We start from the raw sequence: 24,106 nt of genomic DNA, 5'->3' as shown, positions 1-24,106 counted from the left end.
TTTCACTTATAGACAACACTGTAAACAAACTAAGAACACAGACTTGGCGTGGTCAGTAAATCAGCTGATTATGTTTGGCGGCTTTTATTGGCGCGCTAAATCCGTCTACCGGCCTGAATAAAGATTGAATAGCCAGTGAGGAACAGAAGAGGTGGACTGGAGATAACTGGATGTACTGACTAAAGAAAGTCAAACGATTTTTCACCGAGCTAAGTGTCAACAATGCACGGCTATAGTAATAAAATGGTCGCTGGTTCGACCCTCAGAAAAAAATGTAACTTTGTAGGTCAGATTGTCCTTGATCATTGGTTTGATGATTTAGATAACGATATTGTCATTGCTAAAACCACAGAAGGTCTTGGCGAGTAAGGAAGCTATACAAGCTATTCCAACCATCCCGCACTCATTTTTCATTTATATTGGTGTTTAGATACCATTTCAGTGGATTTTAAGCGGTTATCTTTGGATTTAGTACTACAGTCTAAAGTTTTTAATTCAGAGTTATTCTGAGCCACAAAAAGTTTACGTTCCCGATTAAAAATGTTAGTCACCTCAAAATTAATGGTGTAGACCTGTGCTTCTTGGCTTAAAACTGCCGTGGCAAGACAAAAATATTAAAATACTCAACAAATATTCAGGGTAATCAGCCATTTTTCAGTCTACTATCGTTAGATTTTGCTATTGTAACTCAAAGATTTAACTTAATTCCTTTGTAAAGAATCATTCATATTTACAAATATCGTGGCAAATAGATGGTACTTACGTATTCTAAATAAACAGAACATAGTTTGTATGTACGGTATATAAAAGAACTATTTTATAATAGGTTAATTTACGAAACATCCCAACCTAATTCACATCAAAACAATACTCCACACAGCTGTCAGAGTTGTGGATGAAGAACATGAGAAGATCGGTTATTGCGTACAAGTTTCGAGTCCCAAATAGACGAGTGGTTCTAGGCGTGACCTTGTCAACTTGTCAGCGTCTTGAGCTGATTTGGGTACTTGATTAGACGAGCCATGTATTAAACAAGATCCCTAGGGCTGTTTCTGGAAGAATATGGTTACACGACTTCTAAAAGTTTTAGAGATTAATTGCATTTTCTAACATGTGGGCCAAAAGGTGATAATGCTAAGTAGGTACCAAAATAATTAAGTTATTATGTATCCCAGTTTCACCTAAATATTTCTCAATGTTTCGAAAAGATCTCTTATACTGCAACGGTTGACATGTTCCCGTTCCGAGCAAAACGCCGACACATAAGTTGCAGTTAGTAAGGCAGGCCTGATAGTTTTTGTAAAATGTTTAAATGTTATTCGTATTGTCGTGTGTGTTATGTGTTTTAACTTCAACGACGCTACTTCAGCTGAGATTTCGTTGTCTGACGATGGCATTGGCCGAAACAGCCGTAACCAATGCTGTTAACAAAATATAGCTGGATCGACGAAGGTAAAGCCTATTTTTAACTACTATACAGCTCAGGGGCTAAAACATGGATTTTAATATTCCACACTGTTGTTTAAAAAATAACCAACAACAACAAAAGCGTTTACGATGTTTACAAAAGAAAAGTTTGAAAATAAAAAGCCAAGTTAACCTTGAACAGAACAGTTCCATTGTGAAACAAACTCTTAAATATAGGTCAATGGAGCGACACTCCGTTTAGGGAACGAATAAAATCTGTTGACTCCCTTGATGGTGAGCATGTTATTAAAATGTGTTGGTTTGAATGTTATTAAAATATTTGCAACAAAATACAATAATCGTTGTGAATATACATATAAGAAACTGTAACCGAATAAATTTTAATACCTTTGCAACTTTGACACTGTATGAGGTTTTCAACAATATATACCTCATTATCTTCCCAACTTATTCCTATCGATGAACCATTTGATTTGGATTTTAATAATAGAAATAAAACGAAACGAAATTTGTCTACACTTATGAATTAAAACCTCAAGAGGTACGGCCCTTTAAGTCATTTCCACTTGGGCGTCCTGGACAAGTGCGTTAATCTCTAAATATCTGGCGAGAACTGTATTCTATCACAACATAAACTTAGATTACATTACAATATATAAACACTTCATCCAGTAATGTAATTGCCGTGAATACTCAAAACAAAACACTTATCTTATTCAATTACAAGAAGTGCTCCGACTTTGGCACAGCAGCAGAGCAGCTGAGCTACTGTAGTGCGGCACTGCAGTGCTGACAACACTACAGATTGACTACAGCAGTTCTGGCAACTTGTCAACATCAGAGTTCCCGTCATGTCTTTGATAAATCCAGAGGGTGAAATACATCGATCGCTCATCAATCATTTGTCGATCGTGAAAGATCACTTGATTGGCCAGCCAAGTCGGCGAAGCGGCTTCCTGTGAGGATTAACAGGATTTTCTTTGGCCTTAGAGATTTTCATGCAAGTAGGAACTGATTATAACATCATTAGGTGTTAATGCCTAAACCAGTATATAGGCCTACTTTAAGGTGTTTTGCATTCATGGTGGAATGTATAACTTAAGTGATTAAATGATGATAACAGAGCCGTATAGGTGTAACTCTTCGTAATAATGTATACCTTCTCATTTGATATTACTGGTAATTTTAATGTTTATCAAAATAAAACTGTATCGTTATTTTATGGCATTAAAATATTAAACAATTTACAAACGATCGGATTTCATTCCATACGAGTGTAACGTATGCGTTTTACTCGAAGTCCAAGTTACTAGGATTTTCATGTTTTCACTGCGAAACTAAAGCATATTTAATCCCCCAAGTGATAAGGGCATCAGGGGTCTTCTAATTTGATCTGACTAACATCAAAAGGTTATAAATTACATATAATCTCATAATTAATGACAACAATTTTGATTACTTTTTGCAGAAGGGATATGATTCAATTTAAAACTTAACATTGACTTCAGGACAATATACCAAACAACCCTTACAAAGCCTTTTTCGGGACATCGAGAATTTTTTTGCAAGGCCGGGACTTTGCAACTATATTGTTTTGTTACCTACTTAGCATTAAATGTATCTGACAAAACACACAAAGATCTTTAGATCAAATCAAGAACAAAATTACGAATATGTGTGTTTTGACTTAAACGACACTACTTCAACCGAGATTTTGTGTGTGACGACAGCAGTGTGATGCCGAAAAGGCCGTACCCCGTAACCAACGTACTTACACCGTTTGAACTGGATTGACGAAGGTAAGTCCTATTTTTAGTTACGTTACTGCTCAGGTGCTAAAAACATGGGGCTTAACAAGAAAAAGTACTTGTATAAACTTAAACAAGCTGCACCCAGGATGTAATTAGATATAGCATTAGATCACCTGGGGTTTCATCACACTTCAAATTAAAGCATAAATGTTAGTGGATAGTGGCACTACTAATATATTTTACAGTATTATGTCCGTTAATGATCTGGCCAAGGTAGTTCTGAGTGGATACGCACCAGATGTTGTCGATCTGCCGGTTTAACGTTAGATCTTGAAAGCGTTTGCCAAACGCATCAGTGACAGATTAGAGTAATTGAAACTCATCAAATACACCTGGACTCGTCTCCGCTCTGCCAAGTTTGCGTTTGATATGATTCATAGTTATTTATTTTTTTTACATCGCTTTGCTGAGACAAAATTTACCTATTTGTATTTGTTTGAAATTAAATTAGCATTTAATTGACTTGCGGTTCCATTGTTCACAGGAGTCTTTTTAATAGTTTATTTTTTATAGAATTTTGTATGCAAAGACTATTGTTCTTATCTGTTTTAGCATGAGACACATTTCATTCCTTAGAGTATATTTCTCTAAAATCCATTCATACGACGCATACTTTTTATACGATTCTATATAAACAGCACCGTATCTTTTACTGAAAATTATTAGCCTTTTATCTGTCTTTACTTGAGTAATGTATAGGACATTATGACAGATTAACAACCCCAGGTAGCCTTGAATTGACTATTTTTATTAAGAAAAAAGAAAAAAATCAGGAAAAAACATCCTATGTAACAATTTAAAAACAATGTTCTGAAATAAAATAAGTACTCCTACATAATAGATAGTCAAGTGAAGACAGATCAAAGATAACTAATTTTCAGAACAGTATCTGTTGTAAGCACTGACTAATAACTTAACGGAATAGAAGTAAATATATTTTGCAGCAAAAAAGATTCATCCAAAATTTAAGTGTAGAACTGTTTGTTTTACGTTTGACTTATTGTAAAAACTAAATGAATGCATTTCATGGCACAGTTTTACAAATACCAATAAAATTCATTCACTATTCATTCAAAAAACTCTAAACTATTTTCAAACCTCACAGATAGTTGATTTTCCACATGAATACGTTATTTTAACACTGCAAAGAAACCATATTTGAATAAATGCATAGGTAAATGAGCATCGTTGTTGTTTTCTCGGCTGAAGTACACGATTGTCGTGTGTTTCTTTGACAACTTCATGACTTACTTATGACTTCCTCTCTTTGAGAACAGTACTCGTGTAATATATGCGGTGTCTCCTCTACTGGGTACAGCCAATTTGCTAAGTTTCTATCTACATGCATCCATTTAACGTTATGACTATTGACCTTGGGATATTGAACATTCAGATTCACGAGGAAATAGTTAATGCACGCGTGAAAAGCCAATTAGCAATATTTAAATATATTATGCATTGCGTTATAGCACACAATAAATAGTTGTCTACCTACTGTTCAGAGATTAGCCTATAGTATGCGCGTATATTATACAGTCAATGGTCGTATGGAAAGAATTTATTTCTACAAGCTTTTAAGGATTCTTATTCACATAATTTTTGTTTAATAAAAATCAGTATTATTTTAAGTTAAGTTAAGTTATAAACTTATTTTCTTATTGATGTATAGTTATAAAAAAATGAGGACATTTATAAATGATTAGGTTCTTATTTCACTTATGCGTTTGGTAAATTATGCTGCTTCATAATTGTCTATTATTTACAGCTCGTTACTCCACCCTCTTACTGCCAAAATCTTTCCCTGACTGTTCAGTATTGTACAAAAAATATTGTGTCAAACAGCAACTTTTAATTAGGGCTAGACTATAAGCACAGACAATATAATACTTTAAAGTGAACCAGTATACATAGTAGTCTACGGTCTACTGTTAAATAGCCTAAATGGTACGTATTTACAGTTGTTGCAGAATATTGTAAATAGACAATGCCAAAAGGAATATTTTTATAAAATTTTTCGGTTGTATAGCATAATTTGTAAATAATAAATTGTTTTTTACGAAGAAGTGGCTATAATAAGTTAATTTACATGCTTAATGTCAGATCTTTCAATACACTAGCACGGATTTATGTACTTTATGTACTTTTATGTACAATGTATGTACTTTATTCCCGGAATTACTTAGAGTCGATCAATTGAGTAATTTTAAGGTAAATTTATTCTACCGAGCAGTTGTGATTTAATCTCTTTTACTTTTATTACTTTTTTCTACTTTGTATCAACGATTTCTCAAGTTCAATAATATTTTTGTCATGGAAATCAGCATACAAATAAAACTACCATATAAATAATTAGATTTCCACCGACAGATTTATAACCAACCGAACTTAAAAGTGAGATCAAGTAAAACAGATTACGAATTCCCTTGTGTCAGATTTTGCATAAGGAAAAATAAAATATTGACATACAGTACTACAACGCTAAAGGGGCTGGCTGCTGCAGACCTACAATTTTGAATAAATCAACCGCCTGGACCAAGTAGTTAGTTATTACGATATAATAAAACTTGCGAGCAGACAGGCAAAAAAGAAACTGTTAACAGCTCAGCAACTAACAGCTATAATCAGCCGCTCGTTTACCGTCTCGTGCTCAACACATTTTCTATTAACACCTTGTTTAGTGGCCTTGTTATGCATTATTGCCGAGGTTTTCTTACTGGATTGTTTTTACCGCACGCTTATAAATTATAAGTCAAATTAAGCCTTAGAATTGAATTGAAAAATAACAAAATTTTAAAGGACGTTAGTAAGTAAAGGTTGTAATTTGATGTCATAGAAGTAGTAGCGTTGTCTTATGAAAATATTTTATATTTTTTACGCTAAATATATATATATATATTCATGTAATATGTATATTTCTTCTACGTTGTACTATAATGTTCCAAAAATGTTATAAACATTCACGAAGTATTTAAAAATTACACTTTGCATTATATCCACACTTAGACACTTATCACCTACAATAAATACGTCACGGGGCGTATTCAAAAGTACTTGGAAGCATAACGAAAGAAAACAAACCATGTTTACATTTCAAACAAAGAAAATGAACACAACAGTGAAATGAACTAGTACGGGACTTTTACTTAGAGTCGCCATTTAAAAAGCTTATATATTTAGTCTAATCACACTTATTAATCAATTGAAACGTATCTTGCCACTGTGAGGATGTGCTAAATCTTTAAAAAGTAATCTTTACAGCCACTTGCTTGATGTATGTATGGTATTAAATCCATAACACACAAAGCTATCCTAAACATTTTCCAGACGTTTACTGGGGCCTAGCGACTGTCATTATTGTTTTGTCTAAAGTTCTTATACAAGACGAAACTGTTGTAAAGGGAGGTCCAAAATTCTGGAAGATTTCATAACACATTAATAATATACTTTACTCCTTGATTTTAACATGAAAGGTTCGGGTAAAATAACTTTTCCTTACACTTAAACTGTTATGAATACACTTATAAATCAATAATATAGTAATACAATTACCATACCACAATATAGTAATTACAAATAAAAACTACAAAACTTCATTTTTTTCTTCCACCGTGTCAGCAATCAGGCGGTTGTGTGGTTACACAGCAACCTTAGGGCACACCACCTGAAGTCATACGCCCAATTTCCTTTTTTTTAATTATGAGATTTAATTTTGATACAAATTCCAAACTACTTAAAGGAAAAGATAGGATGTTTGGTAAACAAACCATTATGTTACAACTAGGTACTTTTAAAATCAATATGATTATACAGTGGATTTCTTACAAATGAGTATTTTTATAAACATCAGTAATGTAAAATACAATTTTGTAATGAATAATACTATGCTGTAGAAAAAAATACTTCTCAACACAAAAAAAAACTTATTTAACCAAAAGTGAATTGTCCAAAAATGGAAACTTTAGGGTTAGAGATAAATAGCTGAAACCTATGGTGGAAGGAAAAACATGTACATTTTCCTTCCACCATGGCTGAAACCATAGTTGTCAATACAAAAATGCATTGCATTTCCACGATAATCTCTTTTACAACACTTTGAGTGAAACGATCAAATCTGTATAAATTTGCAAATACAATACAGTTGTAGCTTAAATACGAGACTTAAGCAAAGATGTCCACAAAAGTTTTATCTATCCCGTCTTCAAACGTCAATACATTTTCAAAAGTCTGGCGGACAACACTCCACAGATATAAACCAGTTCTGCTGTATCAGGGGACTCGTTACAATAACGAAGTAGCTCATCAATTTCACACTTGTAACTAGAAGTATAAACAGCTGTTGCATCGCATACCCATTAATATGCAACTAGAGTGCAACTTTTATCGCGCCAACTACATGACGCAGATACACTAATGAAGTCATAAATCCCGACGTTGTTGTGTATGTCTGTTGTTTTAGTCGATGCAGTAAAAAAAAAATAATAAAGAAGAGCAAGAGTTGAAACCCCTAAGAACAACCTTTACCGCACACCTTTACGCACATCCTTTACACATTGTTTTACTGTAATGTATGTTAAATTTAACAATACTAATCAGAACTATAATGATCAGACTCAATTCCTTTGCTTAAGGGATACAGCACAGGCCCTGCGTTAACGGGCAATTTCGAATGCCAACCTTTCAAAGAGTACAATCTTTACAATTTATACACATTAGGTACCAAAAAGAAGCTAAGTTCCCTTTGAACCGTGTAATGGAAACCGACTTAGCCTCCTATGGTGCCATTTTAAGCTGCAAAACGTAAAATTCTTACCTCGTATGTGGTTGTCATAAGTTTAACTTAACACGCACGGAAATAATCGTAAAAGTCAAAGCACGTTAAAAGGTATGGCCATTTAACTTAGTATTACGTGTGTTAAGATTTAATCTTAGAATATAACTGATTTTACTAATATAATGAAGGAAAATCAAATAGAGAAAAATAGTTTTGTATAATACATATGACATTTAATTTAAATGTTCGCTGCAATGGAGCTATTAAATTTTAATTTTAAAGATCCACTACTAAACGATTCGTTTATCGTAGTTGATGTTTGAAAATGTATGTAAAGTTCTCACGTTTAGACACCAAGGTATGGTTCTCAAAGTATGCTGTTTTATATGTAACCAATACCATAGTGTTATGCACTGGTTACATTCAAATGGATTTAATAATCAAATTACTAAAGCTTTCATGAAAGTCCGTTGCACATATAAAGAGTACCAGAGCAATACACAATACTTGGACATCAGACTGGTTGTGATAAACTTACACATATTATGGGGATCCTTGGAATCGCCTCCAGCTGAGAAGTGTCATACACGTCATACACCTAGGGTCTTCACAACATAGGGGACATGTTTATTTCTATATATTTATGTTTTAGGAGACAGGAATGGTGTAAGTAAATACAGTCAGAAGTAGAATATTATAAAATATTCATCGTGGTATGTATACTTGATGTTATAGAATTCTTCGGGTAAGCCACTTTGTTTCATAAGGAAATAACATTTTTGACATAAATGTAAAAAAGACTTTCTTTATAAAATTAGCTAACCCTAACCTATAACAAAAAATATATGTCATAAGAGTTCCTGTTTTCTCAATTTGTTATTGTATTCTGATTGCACGATAAATAAGCATAAGAAGCCAAAAATAAACACACTTACGATTTTTACCCATATCGTTCCAACCGTTACCAACCGTTTCGTATTCATGGGTTTATCATGATGTGTACAAATTATTCTGGATAGGAGCTTAAAACTGAATAACAAGCTACTTAAAATCTGTGTTATGCATTATATAAATAAGGCGAATAAGAATATTCATAATACCGATCCAAAGCTGAAAATAGTTTTAAAGACCTTGAAGGCGTGAAAATCAGAGTAGGTACTGTATTTCGAAAAAAAAAATCTTAATTGTAAAGATTTAACTTTTAACTGTTAAAATTCTTTATAAGGTTTTTCGGGGAAAATAAAAGTGTTTAAATGTGTTTTATAGAAGATATCTGTAATCGTGTCAATCTCTTCGTGCAACATTCTGTAAACGTTCAGAACTTTAGTTTTTTCTTCGTTGGAAATCATTTCAATCAAAATTCCCTTTGAGCTCAAATTAGGCTGTTGTAATACATGCGTAAATGCAGCTAACAACTTTGAACACGGAAGGTAGGTAGTATTGAATAGAAGGCAGGCTTAAGATCGTGACAATCGCAGCCTTGGTGACTGGATGTTTGTGTCATTGTACCAGGATTGAACATGTGTTGTGGCTATTATACATTAGCTTACTGTGCTTGATAAACATGCTGGAACTAGATCGACAAATTAGGTTGCTAGAGACTAATAAGATAAATGAATTAGGCTACCAGAGACAAACTAGAACAGAAGCCGGAAGTGTTGACATTTTAACTGAGATACTTAGCAAAGTCAATTATTGGACTTGATGAAAATGAGTTGACAAAAATTAGCCTCAGTGAGTGTTGGTGAGTTTGTTCTACCATCCATCCAAAAATGCACTAAGCTTTTGAGCTATACTATTAATAATATATTCACCCCTGACAGGTTTCCCAATGATTTATGGTGTAGGCCTAAACAATGAAGCTAATATTAATTTTCCAAACAATAAAGTTGGTATTACATAAAACACGTGGTCTTAAAGAATTAGATTTTCAAAAGACTTTCCTTACAAATTACCAAATTAGCTATAGGATTTTGGTTGTGCTACTAAACTATATGAAATGAGCTTCGCTCAAAGAAAGGTAACAAAAACCCGTGAAGAAAAGAGTGAAAAAACTGGGGCCTTGTTCGCTGGGTTTTGTACCGTATGATTGATTGTTGTTCATTACAGACAGGACGAGTTTTTATACCAGATGTCGGACGAGAGAAAATGAAAAGAAGTCGAGGCTGGGTAAGGTCAGTAACCGAAGTATTTTTTAGTCTTTTCAGTAAATTTATTTCTTGAAATAGTAATAATATTATGGTGTATTGGATAAGACACACTAGAAAACTTTCGCTACATTATGAGAATGGAAATTTGTTTAATTAAAATTCCAAGTAGTATTGTAATGGTGCAAAATATTAAATGATAAATATTACCGAATTCTCTTTAGGGAAGTAACTATTAATACCGTAGATGGCATGGATGTATTTAAACCCGAGACAGATTATTTATACTTTCATAGAGACTTATGGTGTCTAAAAATGTTAGACCCTTATGCTGTACACGTTCATAATTGATTTCGGTTCTTTATTAGCAACTTTAAGTGGACATAAATGGGCCCATTGCTCCATAACTGTCTTATTGTAGAAACAAACCAATAGTACAAAATATATGAAATACTTTAAAACAATAAATATTGTACTCAACGCCATACAGGGTAGGTTAAAGTTAACGGCCTTCTACACTTTCATTTTTCATTCTCTTGCTCAAGCACTGATTATTTATGTTCCCTAGTAGCAATAGAGAAGGTATCTTAATTTTCTCACAAATCAAAATTATAATAATTGGGATTTCCAGAAACTGCACACACAACCTTTTGGGCACACGTTATGTGGGAATAGAAAAAAATTGCCTTTAAACATTCCATTGACCCTGAATTCCTAAAGCCATGACCTGAAGGCAGCTATGCACATTTTGATTAAACAGGAATCCTTTACAAATTTATACCAAAAACAAGACTAATTAATCACCAAGACCTTTCTACAGGAAAGGCAGAGCGAGGTATTCAATGTTAATTGGCGAAGATTTTTCTAACGAAGCCTCAGAAATGCAGAAGGCGTGTTCATCAATAATTCAGAGGGTCGGGCATCAGAGGCTCTTGTTTGAGTTGGGCAAAGATAAATACTTGCATTTCAACCTGAGCGCTGCAATGGGGTGCCGCTTACCGCGAGGGGTGATATTTGGAGGGAAACTATGGAGTCATAGTTTTCATAGGTTAAGGTTGATGGTGGATTGATCCATATTCTTGGTATTCAATTTAACGTGAATCGACAACTTAAAGTCAACAAATCTATCAAAAGCATTAGCACGCAGCCTCAACAACAGCCTGAGCTAAAGATCTAAGATAGTAAAATAGTACTTCTGAATACTAATCTTTGACACTATTTAAGTAATGTTGAGTTACCTGATCAACTAGTATGATAAATGTCTACTGTAGAAACATTTTGTCTAAGAATACCACCTTTAAAAAAAATTAGTCCCATATCTATACCTATACATTTTTGTCCAGCTACTATAAGGAAATTGCACTAACTCGTAAGTTTGTAGATCTTTCCGGATAATATACAGAGACGTTCTATTTCCAATGATATTGCCAATGCATCCATAGTATCTTACGTCGAACATGGCAAGTGTAAAATAATTTTCCTTTCTTGACAAGTCAAAAAATCTTCTTGAACGGATTTTCCTGAACTGAAGTGGACAATAACTGTTTTCCTTTTGCAGACTTACAAGATGAATCCACTTCCACTAATGTATATTACCCCTGATCAACCCGTAACAAAATCGCAACAACACTTAACAAACAACATAAACAACGTCTTCCACTTTTACAACAACAACGAAATTACTACCAACACTGTTGATATCGTAAACGTTTTACGTCTGTTGACAAATCTCTAAACTCCACAACACCGAGGGCTCGGCGCGGCGAAGACCCTTTGTTTGCTTATCAATGTACACACTGCCTGTGACGACCCTTGATTTATCTGTTTGAGTTGCCGGATAAGGGGGAGTGCACTTAGTTCAAGTGGCGAAGAAATCGCGTCTTCATCCCCCCCCCCTGTAATACTTTAGGTTTATGTCCAATCGTGTTTTTTGTCTCCATCGCACAGATTAGAAGTCGAAGGGGAAATATTGCCAAGTTTAAGACTGGATAGTTGACTCAGTGGAAAGTAAGCGCATTAAAGTTCTTGGGAAATTGTTTGAAAGAAGAACATATAGCGTTTTTATTTGTAATGTTAAATGAACCAATAACATAGTTAACTGCCCAGATTAAATCAACAATATATTCCCCTCATTATTAAATCGTAGAAAAGTCACTGTAACTAAATTCGATTCATAAAAAGGTTCACATTCAACTTGTGTTTCCCAATGGTTGTGTTTCCTAGTTCAAATGTGTTTAATTTTTTTACTGTTCTTGCTCGATATCAATCAATCCATTTATTACAGTTTAGTTTATCTGTGTAACAGTTTGATTAATTCGATGTTTAATTTAATTTCAGGCAATACGTGCTCAGGAACAAATCTTAAAGTGAAAATGCCCAGTTAATTAAAAATCCTTGGTTTGTGAGAGGTTTTTAACTATACACATTATACAGCATGATAATTTAATATTCCTTTTATTAACTAATAGGTAGATTATAAAATTACAAAGTATTCTTAATTACTTAGTACCATTTTATATAAGTAGATGATAAAAAAAGACGTTTGGAGCTTATTGAGTAATTTATTGAAGCGATAAATATTGAGCCTATACTCTAATAACGACTTGACCCCCGAAAATCGCGGACATTCAACAGACAGCGTTCAACTAAACATTTGCACATGTTGAGGCTCCTCGTGGTGTGGTCTGTGGTCCTAACCTCGATGAATCATCATCAACACGCAGCCTGTGACATGACCCGGTCAACAGCTGACCCAAGGTCACCGGCTGATAAACAGCTGATTGTGATTCACCCGTCTGCAGAGACGAGGTGGCCGAGTGGTTAAGGCGTTGGACTGCTAATCCAATGTGCTCTGCACGCGTGGGTTCGAATCCCATCCTCGTCGAAAACTTTTTGTCCAAAGCGCATCACGATGTGCGGCGCAAGGTAAAGGAAGTGGGGACATGTAAATCAGCTGATTTAAGCTATGAGATGGGTTTTTGGCACGATGTTTTCTTTATGAATGTTATTAACGTATTTTATCATTGTGTTTTATGTTTTATTGGTTATTTCTTATATTATTGAGCAACTTAATGATGTAAAGTACTTTACTTGAAGTCAATAGTTAAAGTGTTATTAACCAAATATGTATGGCAAATAAGAGTGGTAAAATAACAATACATTATTTGTTTTCACGTAACATAGATTAAATAAAATATAATCATGTACCTTGTACCTAATATAACTTGTAATAAAAAAGACTATGTTAGGCATTCTCGTTTGTTTTTAACATAATAATAATTTTATTATTGGCCTTTTTAATGTCTAACTGTCACAAATAAAATTAACACAAGATTTATCAGTGACTAGTAATTTCTTTTGGGTCAGAACTAAAATATATTTTAGAAAACTGTTATTTTAGCTTATTTATTTTGTAGATTAAATTTGAACTTCTTTTTTAAATGTGAGTAACAAAGTCAAATATTGAATCTTGCATCTGGATTTTGCTGTACAAACCCCAGAGTGTTTTACAAACGCATTCATGTTGGTCTACCAGTAGACCAAAGTTTCATTTATGATCTAAGACTTTCTATAAGAGTAATCGTTCTTTACTTTTCCACAAGGTTTGGCAAACACTAATCTCAATCAAAGTTTTGGAATAAATAATCCTCCTTAATAATATTAATATCAAGGAAACACTCTAGCTTAAAACAACCTAAAACTCAACCCAAAATCTAATTAAAATGTCTTTGAATATGATCATATGCTATTAAGTTACATTAAACTTAACAAAAATGTGCTAGATAATTTTCAAATAAAAAGTAATTAGAACATTAAAAAAAGTGTTAGGTATCTATCTATATAAAATCCAATGTATGTTTGTTTGTATGTTTGTCCTCTTTGGACTCAGAAACCGCTCGACAGATTGTAATGAAACTTTTAGGCATTATTAAGCATTATTCAAGGATGGTTTGTGTGAAGTTACCAAATGGTGAGTGAGTGTAGCGAATGAACTTTAACCAGGACATGATTGAGCCATGCGAACAAACTCATCTTGAAAATGAACGAGCATTTGACATAAATCCACACTAGGACAGGACGACGTCTGTCGGGCCAGCTAGTACATTATAAAAAAAATCTCAGAAATATTTCAAAGCAATACAGCTGCATAGTAGCATCATTTAAACCAAGACCAACATACCTGTTCTATTAAAGGCCCTTGATCTCAGTAAAATATGAATAAATTACCTACACAGCACCGTGTGGACAAATGACCCTGACATACTACATAAATCTACGTCTAAATCTATCATCGATCATGTTCATTACACTAATCGAACAGTCAAGGTTATTAAATAGAACCGGGAGCTATAAATCAGCTGATGCATTGTTGCTGGATCAGCTGATCTGTCACGTGATCAGGACTGCACATGCATCAGGTGTTATCTGATAGACTAGTTGAATGGCGCAGTTGATAACGTACATGAATGGTGACCAGTATTAAAATTGCCTTAATAGCAGTGCAGGAGAACTTGTACCCTGCGGGAGGGAGGGGGCATTGTAGTAAATAAATTTTGTGGTAAAAGTAAACAGTATCATATTAGGATAACTACTGTGTTTCATGTAGCAGCCAAATAAATCGGGTATTTTAGGAATAGGTTGTTAAAAATATAACTAGAACGTAGGTAGCATTTCATTGATAAATGTCGTGGACAGGTGACAGGTGATTTATTTCTTTTGATAGCTCCCACATGTCAGTTAAGTACTTTCAATCACGGTTTTGTATATAAAAAATATTACTCTATATAATGTGGTATGTTTGTTTTCAGTTTTCAGTTTGGAAAATTATCAGCCATAGTGATATTTTTAATAGGTTAGATGGTGAAAATTAAAGTGAATTTTAGATACATAGACTATTATTAGCATCCTTTGGAACGAGCTTAGATTTCTTGGATGACAAAATAAATGTTTCATAAAGACATGAAATTTCGCTAATATTAACATATTTTTTGCCAAAACGTAAAATACGTACATGTCCATTCATAAAACATAACTTTTAAATTTAACACCTAAGCTGCTAACCCATCGACAGCTGTTGCTAGTTAGTGGGATTGTGGCAATAACAAGAGACAAGCGCCGCCGTGTGGTCGTATGGGGAACCAGGAGAATAAGGGGAACAGCTCCTCGCAATTGTAAACAAATTAGACGTATAAACAAACATAAACACACGGTGAACCTCTCCGGTCGGTGAACTCACCGCTGCACGCGTGTCAAACTGTATTACACGGCAATAACAAACCGCACGCGTGTCAAACTGTATTACACGGCAATAACAAACTGCAAGCGTGTCAAACTGTATTACACGGCAATAACAAACCACAAGCGTGTCAAACTGTATTACACGGCAATAACAAACTGCACGCGTGTCAAACTGTATTACACAGAAATAACAAACTGCAAGCGTGTCAAACTGTATTACACGGCAATAACAAACCACAAGCGTGTCAAACTGTATTACACGGCAATAACAAACTGCACGCGTGTCAAACTGTATTACACAGAAATAACAAACTGCAGCACGCGTGTCAAATGGTTTTACACTGAAATAACAAACTGCACGCGTGTCAAACTGTATTATACGGCAATAACAAACCGCACGCGTGTCAAACTGTATCAAACGGAAATAACAAAATGCACGCGTGTCAAACTGTATTACACGGCAATTACAAACCGCACGCGTGTCAAACTGTATTACACGGCAATAACAGACAGCACGCGTGTAAAAGTGTATTACACAAGTGACATGAGACTGCAGGCGTGTCAAACTTTACTAAACAAACATACAGCATGGCAGGTGTCAAACCGTATCGACAAATCAATAACAAACGCACGCGTTCCAAACTGTATTACACGTTAATAATTGACCGCACGCGTGTCAAACTATATTACAAGTCAACAACAAACCGACGCGTGTAATTTTACTTTTTAGTTTAGTACAGTTTTTTTTTTTTTTTTTTTTTTTTTTTTTTACTTTATCTCGGGAATATCTAACCGCACCGAGTCGAACTGTATTGGGGGTAGTAATGAAAGAGCACATCCCCTTGAATTCCTGTGCCAAACATGAAAACAATCCAAATCATAGTGAGATTAATGATGAAAATGTTATAATCGAAGTTACAATTGCCTATGATATCATTGCATTTTGAATGGCAAATTTGGAACTTAGTGGGAGGATGGCAAACCTTTGTGAAATTCGCAACTCCTGGCGTTGTCCTAGGAGTGGTAGGGTCGGGTGTCCTGTGGTCCTGGGGAGCTACTGTGAGCACCTGGAGGGTTTCTGGCGATTTCAACTTCCGGGAGCCCCCCAACACGCCTTGTTAAATAGGTTACTCAGGCTACTAGAGTTTCATATTGAAGGGCCCTGGAATGCAGTCTGCAACCTTTTGCATCAAACAAACAAAACTACTTTAAGTCCTGTAAGTGTTTATTTTCCTACATATGAGAGAAGTTACGTGATGACGAGTTTTGCGTGTTATAGAACGATACGGAAAAGGCATGCACAATTTCTTAGACACACAATCCATTAAATTGTATTTGTCAGATACAATGCATTATTTCACTGCATGGAACCTTTTACACGGTTATTCTGGTCCCATTGTAGATACGTTAAATACAAAATGCAAATCAATAACTATTTTATCCATGAAAAATGACTGTGGGTTTTTGAAATTGTCATATTACGTGCTGACTGGTAAGTTTTCTTCAATATTTTTTAAAACCCTCATTCCACGATTAGCTTCAATGCTATATGAACTCTTTTTATTGCAGCAAATGTTACTATTCCAGATTCTACATTTTATCAGATCCCAAATCTGCATAACTACTCCAGTTTCTAAATTACTCTGTGATTTTCTTCCCAGAGGTTTTGAGAGAAAATCGCGTCTTCGGAATGTAGAGCGGTGTGGCAAATACGCAGACGGATGACATAGGAGTGATTATAACTGGTGGACGCGACCTAGACCAAGACACTTCCGGTCTGATGTTCCTGGAACTGAGATATATCTGTCAGCATCGCTGGTCCAGCTACTTGAAGCGACATTGACGTTCCCACTGAACTGTTCCACTACACTTGAACTCTTGTAACTTTATGGCTGTGATTACGATAACCTATCTTAATCCCAAGTTCAGATAGACGATATCACTGAAGTTCCCGCTAATAGTTCTACTCCGCTTGAACTTCAAATACTTTCTGGTTTTGATTAGCATGCTAACAGTCAGTATCGTTTTTCTTCTGCTCGGTTGTATCTATTAAGATTTCACTACACTATCATTCTTGTTCTACTAAACTTGAGCTAGACTTTGTGCTTGTAATTGCGATTGAAACTGCAAGACACAATGACACAAAATACTTAGGGAAAAGATTTCCTTGTACAGTTTATTGTAACTATGCTTTCTTCCTCAACAAAATGTAATTTACAGTGCTAAGTAAACTTTATAAATATTCATTCCTCGACTATCTTATTGTTACAATAATTGTTTCACATCCACAATAATTTAGTTTCTTAAATTGGCCAAGAAACATCAGGTAGTTTAATTTTTCAGCATTCTGTGAGCCGAAGCAGAAGAACGGTTCGTTTTAAAGAGTCGTTCACAGAGCCCCTCTCCGTTTGCTCCGGAGCTGTCGGCCCCTTTTTGAGCACATCTTTCTGTGGGCGAAACCTTCCGGCCCTTTTTGTTTCAAAATCTCAAATACAAATAATTCACAGCACCACTAACTATTGTTCTACACTTTAACTCAGCTTACAGTGTGGTACAATAGAACAATGATCAATTACAACCCTTACGAACATTCTAGAACAGCACTGCTCGTTCCCGCTATATTAACACATTACCGAAGTCTGATACGTTATCGGCATCATGCAACACGTTTAAGCAAGATTCAATGGAGTGCGAACGCAACAGCGATGGCAAGTGAGATACTTACCGTACACCAAGGTCCGACAACTTATCGTTACTTTCTAAACAACTTGTTAAAGAGATAAGGGCGAGCTTGTCTGATGGCGTGAACATATGGGTTACATGCATAAAGGGAGAAACAATGTACAATAACCGTGTATAACAAGCTATATATTGAAATATAAAGTCATTGATTATGTTAGACCCTCAGAAACCATTTTATTTGCTTGAAAGATTAGTAATGTCCAATAAAAAATATTGTTTACAAAAAAATTGTGTACACAGTGTTAATATGATAACACATTTTCTTAACAGAGGTATACGTCGTCAAATTTGTATTCATGTTTCTGTTTGATATTTCATTCGTCCTGAAAATCAGCCACTATTTTTAAATGTTAGTTTCTTGAATTCTTTTAGAGTATTGACCTTGAGTATCGACGAAGCACCCATCTACTTTGTAGGTGATGTCGTCATGTTTTTACTAAAAGATAACGTTATAATTTTTACTAGTGAAGTCCTTGTTTTCGTTTCATGATTTTGATGTTTCAGAACACGAGAGTTTATGGAAATAGAAAAGCTAATATTACAATCAGATGCATCTCCAGTTTGGAATGATTTGATAATAGTAAAATGTCATAGTAACACACAGCAGCACCCTCTATCAGAAGTTCAATCAAACTGTGTAAGTGACCTTTTTACGTAAAACTGTATTCATCATAAACATGTGGATGTTATGTTATTTATAAAGTGTTATGTTATAATCAATCGGAAATTGTCTTTATTAAAACATTTTGGAGAGCAAATAGATAAGGTTTTGATATCTTCCGAAACCCAAAAGCTTTTATTAACACATTAAATTACTACAGTAGTATGGTAGTAAATCACGTTTCAATTGCAGTAAAACCTAATTATTTCCCAAAGTTATGTATTGTGTTTATAAAGATGACAGACACACACACTGACAAATATTGGCTTTCAGCAATAGTTTTACAACCGGTTTCTTTCATTACTGACGAGTTGTAATAAATCAAACGATGGAGTTTGCCTCAAGGCATAGGCAATTTTCGGAAGGTTGTTGCATGAAATCTTTAAAAACACTCAAACAAGTGACTTCTGTAGAAAATATGATTTATCGCATGGTAATAATTCACTTCCATCAGTCGAGACAAATTAACTGACTAATCATTGTAGCTTTATAAATAAAAAAATGTAGGTTGAAACATGATGGGTTAGAAATGTCCAGTATATTAACTTGACATAGTCAAAAAGATGTAATACATTTAGTAGAAAATTTTGTATTATAAAACCTTCCAGTAAACCCATTTTCAACTCCTCATTTCATTCTTCTTTCCGTAACCTAGAAAATTAAGCTTTTAGCGTAAAGCTTAATGAGTTTTTACTGTAGTTTAATTTCCTCAACTCCAGAATCTATCGCATATATAGGTCTGCACCCCATAACTCAAAAGTGAAAAGATATTACAGTTGTCTAGAAATTAATTTATATCCAGTCGTATTTTCGTTTAATGTCCCGACGCCCATGCAGACCTTAGTCAGCCGTGCGTCTCGTTGGCTCTGCTCCATAGGGGTTGAATCAATTGTAGAACTGCAATATAGGCCTGTGTTCTGCAATAGCAGACAAATTGCTCGGATTGCATGCAATCACGTCTGATAAATTGCACACAAGTGTTGTGTTCCAGGCTGTTCAATCCATGACATCGATAGACAAAGAGATAAAGCACAAAGACGATGGCGACATAGGGTTCTGCTCAGACGGTCAGGGCTACAGCTTGACATGTAGCATGTTCAATGTTCATAACTTAAGTGGTTTATTTGTTGAATTAGATGCCCTCATTGTAAACAAAAATGCTATTAATACGCTATTGAAATAAAACAAATCTATGATTATGAAATAGTTAAGATGCGTTTCTCCATCAGTTTTCGACCAAGTCACCAAATACATTCTAAAACTTACAGTGGAACAAGCCAACAACAATGTAACGTGTTACTCTACAGGGTGATCAACTCAAGGAGGCCACCATTGGGATATCGGAAACGGTAAGAATTAGAGAAAACTTTAAATGGGGGACATTCCTTTATTTTTTGTGGCAGTTAAAAATATAATTTTATTTTTTCGAAATTCAGCCGCCATTTTCCAAAATGGCGGCCAACTTTGAAATTTCTTATGAAACACCCTATATTTTATCATGTTTTCGGATAGAACAGGCAATTTAAAAACTTTTTTATTCTTGACATTTTTTCGATAAACCCACTCGTTTAGGAGTTACAGCCTATGGAAAAATGACTTCCGGTGTACATTTTACATCATGTAGCTCCTAAACAAGTAGGTTTATAGCGAAAATTCGAAAAGTAAATAAGTCAAATAAGTCTTAAAATTGCATCCACATTCCAAAAAGACCATAAAATTCGTTAAAACTATTAATTCTATTATTTTAAAAATGGCGGCCATTTTCCAAAATGGCGGAAAACCTGAAAAGTGGAAAACTGTGTATTTTATGGTCTTTATGGAATGTGGATGCAATATTAAGACTTCTTTGACTTATTTACTCATCGCATTTTCGCTATAAACCTACTTGTATAGGAGCTACATGATGTAAAATGTACACCGGAAGTCATTTTTCCATAGGCTGTAACTCCTAAACGAGTGGGTTTATCGAAAAAATGTCAAGAATAAAAAAGTTTTTAAATTGCCTGTTCTAACCGAAAACATGATAAAATATAGGGTGTTCCATAAGAAATTTCAAAGTTGGCCGCCATTTTGGAAAATGGCGGCTGAATTTCAAAAAAATAAAATCATATTTTTAATTGCCACAAAAAATAAAGGAATGTCCCCCATTTAAAGTTTTCTCTAATTCTTAACGTTTTTGATATCCCAATGGTGGCATCCTTGAGTTGATCACCCTGTATATAACGTAGTATATCGTGTACATGTATAGCCTTAACACTCATTTGGAAATGCATTAAATTATATACTTGCAGGTGTCACAATTTGTAATGGTTAGTTGTTCAAAAAGATTCAAAAAATACAAAGACTGGCATCTGGTGTTTCTTGTTAACAGTAATTATAAAAAAATTCTAGATTTACTATTGTTTACGTAATACTCATTATTGGATTATATAGCATGCATGCTTTGGACGTTCCTAATTTAATCAGTTTTTGGGGACGTCAGTTTAACCGGAGAACCCCCTATCCGGACTGGTCTCGGTCTCACGAAGAGTCCGAATTAGAGGGAGTCCTGTAATGTATTATTAGTTTGTATAGCACCAAATTGTATTCCCTAAAAGTATTTCTTGATTGTTGGAATATGAAACCAAACCTACCTCATAGCCAAACTAATTGTTATTAATTAAAGGAATACATCAAATAAGTAAAAACATTAATAAAATAACGATGACTGCAGATTAAAAAAAATCTTAATAAGAAATTATAATAAGTAAAAAGAGACTACGGCATCGTTTGCTTTTTTCGAGACATAGAATAACGAATCTGACTGATTTCGTTTCTCTGGTCTATATGCTATTAGGTCGACCATTGCTAAAAATATTGGATTTTAATCACACGACACCGAGGCACAGGGGTATTTTAAGGGAAAGAAAAGTTAAACATGAAGTTGAATGAATATGATCTTTGTAACCGAGATAAGCTGATTATTCGGCCAGAATCTTTAAATAAAAGTGCATTGATCATGAACAGCTGTGTCCCTTATCACAAACTTGGATAACAAACAGTATCGAACCTGCGACCTTCTAATTACTTAGCGAGCACTTTTACTCAGCTAACCAACAACAAAACTACCGGGTGTTTCAAAATGACTCACCCGGTTTTAACGCTTTATAACTTTTATACTATTAAACTTACCGCTATGAAATACACATCAAACGAAAAAGTAACTCAAAGAGTTTATGCCTACCAAAGACACATTATTTAATAAAATCGATCCAGCAGAACTGTAGATTTAATTGTACAAAGTTAAAAAGTTATCTCCAACTTTTTTTAGCACTAGAAATTTGGAGGTTACTTGACGTTTTTGCAAATAACTTATAAATGGTGAGGAAATCGACCAAAGTGGAAGGTAATATTCCGAAAGAGAATAAAATTTCCTACAATTTACTATTGTGCATTACTTGAAAATACTCAATAAATGTAGCCTAAATTTGCCTTAAAATAAAAAAGTGTGAAATTTAATGTTTGCTATGTTTATTGTCTACATTGAAGACGGGGATTTTCAATTTTTTTTTTCATTTTTAAGCAATTTTTGGTACCTTTCTTGAGTATTTTCAAAAAATGCAAAATAGTAGATTGTAGGAAATTTTATTCTCTTTCGGAATATTACCTTCCACTTTGGTCGATTTCCTCACCATTTAAAAGTTATTTGCAAAAACGTCAAGTAACCTCCAAATTTCTAGTGCTAAAAAAAGTTGGAAGATAACTTTTTAACTTTGTAAAATTAAATCTACAGTTCTGCTGGATCGATTTTATTAAATAATGTGTCTTTGGTAGGCATAAACTCTTTGAATTACTTTTTCGTTTGATGTGTATTTTACAGCGGTAAGTTTAATAGTATAAAAGTTATAAAGCGTTAAAACCGGGTGAGTCATTTTGAAACACCCGGTATTTTAGTCAATCAATGATAATAACATATAATTCATTTCCCTCTATATTCCCCGGCCTTGCAAGATCTACCTTATATCTCGGCCTTAAACTTGTAAACTGCAATTGCATTCCAGTCAGCAATGTACTCCAGTCGCCCACTCGTCTACATTCCAGCCCGGGACATCGCACTGATTGCGTGTGCCCAGATAATAGACGTATGATAAAGTGAGCCTCCCTTTCAATCTCCAGGGTAGAATGAACTGTAGATCGTAGATATCTGGTGATCGGTCGCTTTACATCGAGGAAAGTTTGAACACTAGATTGATAACTGGAGATTGTGGAGATTCGAATACTAAGTGTCAAGAGGTTATTGAGGTTTGAATAGACGAGTTTGGAAGGGTAAATGGACCATGATGTTAAATTGTTTGGGTTGGACGTTTTTATCAGTGGATATATTTTGGAATGACTTTGGATTAATTTGTTTACTGAAATATCACAATGGTAGGAACAGCGTGACGCAAATTAGGAATAATTGGAAAGCTTCACAAATGAATGGTAGCCAAAAAAGTAATGTGGTTTCTCTTTATTCTGTGGAAACTTTTAGTAAGAAGCAAATTTTCCGATAGCTGATAGACTTAAAAATTTTTTAACCTTCCATGTTATTTTGTCTTCGTATAGGATGCTAGTTTGAAACAAAAAGGCAGTTAGTTCGATCCTGTGATAGGTCAGAAGCCTTGAAATGGCTGCAAACTGTTCACAGCTGCCCTCGATCTAGGCTAAATAAGCCTACTTGGTTTAGTTACAATTAAATAAATCCATTGTCATCACAGATCATTGTCTCTTCGCTCTACACATCATAATTTTATTTTAACTCTACAGATTCATTTTATTTTAAAATACTTAGCTGGGTGACGTTGTATAGTAAAAGAAAATAATGATTCTGTATAATTACTCGAGAAAAACATGGAGTTTGACAAAAGAACGAGGTAAACTACCTGTATGACGCAACTGGAAATCTTGAGCATAGGGAAAAAGCAACTGAAAATTATTCCGAACTAAAAATTAATTATGGAAATATATTACGTTTACGTCCTATTTTTCGGATCACTTATTATCTTTCGACCTCTGTACGTAAAGGAGCCAACAATGGTGAAGGTAAGCGCCCAAAATCACAATCTACGAGTCATGGAACAACATTGATATTGTTATTCTACGGTGAATCATTCTTTACTGTACATTTAATAGAATAACTCATCTTTACAGCTGCTATAAATAACACTGCTTTATTCTCGGAACTTCTACGGCTACCAAACACTTTACGGCTTGCGTGTGACAATAAGTGCGTGTATTGTTTATTATGTAGCTGTAACTCCAAGGTTGTGACGAGAATCGTTGTTTTTTA

General features: G+C 34.4%; 1 protein-coding gene and 1 non-coding gene across 2 annotated transcripts in view; one reads left to right on the top strand and one right to left on the bottom strand.

Annotated features, from left to right (window-relative positions):
• The window catches only part of LOC129005487 (A disintegrin and metalloproteinase with thrombospondin motifs 20-like), a 208,643-nt gene that overhangs the window by 94,993 nt on the left and 89,544 nt on the right, over positions 1-24,106 (bottom strand). The gene's annotated exons all lie outside the window — the stretch shown is intronic.
• Trnas-gcu (transfer RNA serine (anticodon GCU)) lies at positions 12,960-13,041 on the top strand. The gene has a single exon. It is a non-coding gene; the product is annotated as a tRNA-Ser (tRNA).

This window comes from Macrosteles quadrilineatus, unplaced genomic scaffold (genome assembly GCF_028750875.1).
Source record: "Macrosteles quadrilineatus isolate MER2022 unplaced genomic scaffold, UCM_ALF_1.0 Scaffold_22__1_contigs__length_1958994, whole genome shotgun sequence".
Taxonomy (NCBI): domain Eukaryota; kingdom Metazoa; phylum Arthropoda; class Insecta; order Hemiptera; family Cicadellidae; genus Macrosteles; species Macrosteles quadrilineatus.
Note: the sequence above shows the minus strand (reverse complement) of the source record. Positions and strands in the feature narration are given on the sequence as shown.